The sequence below is a fragment of the Oryx dammah genome, unplaced genomic scaffold (genome assembly GCF_014754425.2).
Source record: "Oryx dammah isolate SB20612 unplaced genomic scaffold, SCBI_Odam_1.1 HiC_scaffold_11050, whole genome shotgun sequence".
Lineage (NCBI taxonomy): Eukaryota > Metazoa > Chordata > Mammalia > Artiodactyla > Bovidae > Oryx > Oryx dammah.
In genome coordinates this window covers 5771633-5776755 of record NW_024080444.1, presented here as the reverse complement: position 1 = coordinate 5776755, position 5123 = coordinate 5771633, and the positions used below count along the sequence as shown (strand labels likewise).

Here is a 5123-nt window from a genome sequence, read left to right as displayed (position 1 = left end):
AAAATTTCCCTCAATTACTATCTTCCAGAGCATCAAAAAATCAGTGGTGGACCAATAGTAGTAAAATGGTTTTCCAAGGTGTTCAATGATGCAGTGATTTGAAGGGAATCAATAGGAGAAATATGAGAGAGTCAAATGCATTCTAGCTATGGAATAAAACTTCTTAATCTTCCTTAAAAGTCTCTTGTGGTCATCTAGTAGAAGTGTAATGCTTTCTCTCCAATGCTACAGTAGAAAGATGCATGCCTGTGTTAGCTAATTCTGATATTACCCTCTTTTACTGGAATCCCAATATGGTTTAAAGAGAGAACATTGGAGTTGTATAAATCTTAACTGAAATCTCACTGCTCTGAAATACTTACCTGTTTATTTTTATTTTTTTATTTTTGTTTTGTTTTTGCATTTAACCTATTTTTAGACTCAGTTTCCTCACCTATGGGATGATACTGTGTACATTATAAGATGGTTTTGAGAAGTATATATGAGAATGTTTAAAAATCTATCATATTACTCAATAAATATTAGATACTTTAACATTTTAAAAAATAATATTCAGAGTATGTTAATTTTAATCAATTTATAAGCAGACTTTGCTGCAAGTTTTTGCATTACCACTCTCCACATGTGAGGTAAATATCAAACCTTTAACTATACCATAACTCACAATTAAAAAAAAAAAAGATCAGATTTTTTTAGGGGAACCATGATTGGGTAACTTTATACCTTAGCTTGAATTAACTAATTTCTTGCAAACTGTAAAGCAAACAAACTTAGTATAATGAAAATTCCTGTAAGTCTGGTCACAACACAAGTACTTGTTTGGTACTGTGTAAACTCATTTTACTGATATGCTTACTTCTGATTTCTTATATGAGAGCACCATAAGAGAAATCCAGAAGGAAATGTCACTAGATATTAGTAACCATTTCCACAAGATAATCTAACTTTCAACATCTATGTTAATGTACTCTGACTTCACATTTCTTGCTATGATTGAACTCTCTATATTCCTAGCTAGAGAAACTTACCATTTGTGCAATAGATTTCATCACCTCTCACCTTATTAAGGCTACTGCTTCACCAGTTTCCCCTTTCATTCTCTTCTAAGTTATCACACACTTCTCTGAGTCTCTAATGGATCATACTTATCATCATATGAATATCCTCATTTCTCCCATGCAGGAAAACAAAATATGCCTTCTAACACCAAATTACTCTCCAGTTGCTATTGTCTTAATTGTCTGCTCCCCTTTTGACAACATATTCCTCACCCGCAACAAAAAATTATGACTTCCATTTGTTTTCTTAATCCCACTCTAATCAAGCTTTTGTTCCCACTATGACTTCATATCATTCTTGTCAAGGTTACCCATAAACCACACAGTGGTAAGCCCAAAAGTCAATTTTCAGTCCCTACTGTACAGCATTCATTACCAGTATTTTACACAGTCAATCATTTCCTCCTTCTGGAAGCACTTGCTAAACTTGGCATTCAGGGAAGTTTCCTCGCTAATTTCAGTAGTCCTTGATGGTTCCTTCACTCTCTTTACTCATTTTTGAAATAATCTTATCAAGTCACAATACTTTAAGCACAATCCATGCTGTTGATTTTCAACTTTATTTCCCTAGTCTGGAAATCTACTCTGAATGTCTCATACAACACTGTCAACTGAAGGATAAGTTAATATGCCCCCAATGCAGCTCCCCAACTGGTAAATAAGAATTATATTTTTCTCATTTCTGCAGTTAAAAAAATGGAACAAACATTGGTGTATCAGCGTTTCATTCTCTTATTTTCCATCTCCCACCTTTCAGTTGTGCCTTTATTTTCAAAATGTAACCAAGATGTAACCAACTTTCAGCATCCTGACCAAAATGTAACCACCAAAATCTAATCCCCAAAATTTCTTGCCTGGTTACTCAGCAGCCAAATAGCTCTCCATTCTTTCATCAAATCCCACTTGCATGTATTCTCAAAACAGCAACAGTGAGAATATCTGTTTTAAAATCTTATATAGATTATGGCACTGGTTCCTCAAATCCTATACTATCTCTCATTTAATGTATGATAATAGAAAATATATTTTGTAAATAATTGCTTATTACTTACACTATTATGCTGGAGGATGATTATATTAAGTAATCAATAAAAACATAAGCATAAAAATCTTACATTAAAGCAAAGTTCAGCAGTGAGAATGTAACAAAAACATATTTAAAGAACAAAATAATTAAATAAAAGTTTGTCTATAAAAGTATTTAAAGAGATGAAATTAAGTAGCATTACAAAATTATGTAATTTTTAAGGGATAAATTATATGACTTTTTATTTTAAAATTATAATATATAAGAAATTATACTTACATTTATAGTGAAAAATGCTAAAATTCAAATTAAATAAAGAAAATCTGGAATTCATTTAGGGTATGTGTAAACAAAAGTGCTTGAATATCATTAATATACAAAAACACCTTCTAATTGTTAGGATTGAAAGAAACATTTGAGGACAGCAAATTTATTTTGGTAAGTATCCTCTCAGCTTAAGTAATTTTAGCAAATCAGTCACATATTTTCTTTTTAAATAAAAACAAAATTTTCAAAAAAAAAAAAAAGCAAACAAAAGGTAAGAAGATGAATAAAAAGAAATCTCTATACACTATTGATGTGAAAATAAAATCATTGCAGTCACTATGGAAAACAGAATGGATGTTCCTCAAAAATTAAAAACTGTAACTACCATATGATCTACTAATCTCACAACTGTGTATATAGCCAAAGAAACTGAAATTAGGTCTTAAATAGATATCTCCACTTCTATGTCCACTGTAGCATTATTCACAATAGCCAAGACCTGGAAGCAATCTAAATGTCCATCTATGGGTGAATGGATAAAGAAAATGTAGGACATACATAAGATGGAATATTCAGTTCAGTTCAGTTCAGTTCAGTGCAGGTCAGTTCAGTCGCTCAGTCGTGTCTGACTCTTTGCGACCCCATGGTCTGTAGCTTACCAGGCTTCTTCGTCCATGGGATTCACCAAGCAAGAATACTGGAGTGGGTTGCCATTTCCTTCTCCAGGGGATCTTCCCAACCCAGGGATTGAACCTGGGTCTCCTGCATTGGAGGCAGATGCTTTAACCTCTGAGCCACCAGGGAACAGCCCAAGATGGAATATTACTTAATCTTAAAAAAGGAAATCCTGCCATTTGACACAACATCAGTGCACCTGCAAGACATTATGCTAAGTGAAATAAGCCAGATACAGAAGGGTGTGCTACATAATATAATTTATATGAGAAAACTAAAATAGTCAACTTCACAGAAGCACAGAGTAAAGCAGTGGTTGCCAGGTGCTGGAGGAAGGGGGAAACAGGGGGATATTATTTGAAGGATAAAGTATCAGTTATACCACATGAATAAGTTCTGGAGATTTACTGTACAGCATAGCACCTGTGCTAACTGCTACTGCTAAGTCACGTCAGTCGTGTCTGACTCTGTGTGACCCCATAGATGGGAGCCCACCAGGCTCCCCCGTCCCTGGGATTCTCCAGGCAAGAACACTGGAGTGGGTTGCCATTTCCTTCTCCAATGCATGAAAGTGAAAAGTGAAAGGGAAGTCACTCAGTTGTGTCTGACTCCTAGTGACCCCATGGACTGAAGCCTCCAGGCTCCTCCATCCATAGGATTTTCCAGGCAAGAGTACTGGAGTGGGGTGCCATTGCCTTCTCTGATAGAACCTGTAGATAATACTATATTATACACTTTTCAATTTGCTAAAAAGATAGATCTTATGGTAAGTGTTCTTTCACAAAAATAGAGAGTGAAAAAAACTTTTAGAGATGTTAGGTATGTTTATGGGATAAACTGTGATGTTCACGTCACAGGTGTGTATTTGTCCACAGATTCATCAAATTATATATATTAAATACACATAACTTTTTGTAAGTCAATTGGTTTTTTAAAAAAGAAATGCACACAACTTCTGTGGGATCCCAGGCAAAAGTACATAACCTCCATGTAACTATTAGAAATATCAGATTAAAAATGAGGACAAGTCTACTAAGTAACTGAAAATTATCACTTTGAAAATGCAAAAATTAAAAAATAAAGACAGAGGAGTTGTTACATATTGCAGTAGACTAAGGACATCTGACAACTAAATGTCATGTTGAGATCTTCAGTTTGATTCTGGAATGGAAAAAATGACATTAGTTGGAAAAACTAATGAAATATAATAATGTTTATAGAGTTTTAATTGTATTGCATCACTACTAATTTCTTAGTTTTGATCATTGAACTATGGTTATGTAAGTGTTAACTTCATGGAAAGCTGAGCTACTGGTATAAAGGAACTCTATGTCCCATCTTCAACTTTTCCGTGTGTCTTAAATTTTTGTGTCAAAATGTGTATGTAAAAATAAAACATTTTAAAAAGGACCACTGATTAACAAACCAGGAAAAAAAAAAAACAAACCTTTTTCCCCCCATTTCTTTCAAAAAAAAATCAAATATATGTCAGATTCTGGGTTGGATTACATATATCACACAACCTTGGAGACTGGATGCCTTCACTTAAGTTTCAAGAACATATGTTCCTTAAACTTTTTCTTGAGAATTGAGATGTAACTTACCCTTTGTCTACTTTATTATTAATAATTTAATTCATTCACTAATACCAATTCAATAAATTATAATTATTGGAATAGAAAAAAAAAAAAAATGAGTGCATTTTAACCATGTAAGACAATATATCTCAAAACATATTCAATAGTCAACTTAAAAAGAAAGTACCTATTGAAGTGTCAGATTCAAAGACTCCACCCTAGAAGGCATAGTAGACTCCACCCTGATAGAATAGCTCACCTGATGAAGAATTCACCTGTAATGCTCGAGATCCTGGTTCAATTTCTGGCTTGGGAAGACCTCTGGAGAAGGGATAGGCTACCCACTTCAGTATTCTTGGGTTTCCCTGGTGACTTAGATGGTAAAGAATCCACCTGCAATGCGAGAAACCTGAATTCAGTTTCTAGGTTGGGAAGATCTCCTGGAGGAGAGGATGCAACCCACTCCAGTATTCTTGCCTGGAGAATCCCCAGAGGGATTCTTGCCTGGACAGAGGAGCC

At 34.3% G+C, this 5123-nt stretch overlaps 1 non-coding gene across 1 annotated transcript; it reads right to left on the bottom strand.

Annotated features, from left to right (window-relative positions):
- Positions 1-3084: 3084 nt before the first annotated feature.
- TRNAW-CCA lies at positions 3085-3156 on the bottom strand. Its single transcript has one exon. It is a non-coding gene; the product is annotated as a tRNA-Trp (tRNA).
- Between the last annotated feature and the right edge of the window lie 1967 nt (positions 3157-5123).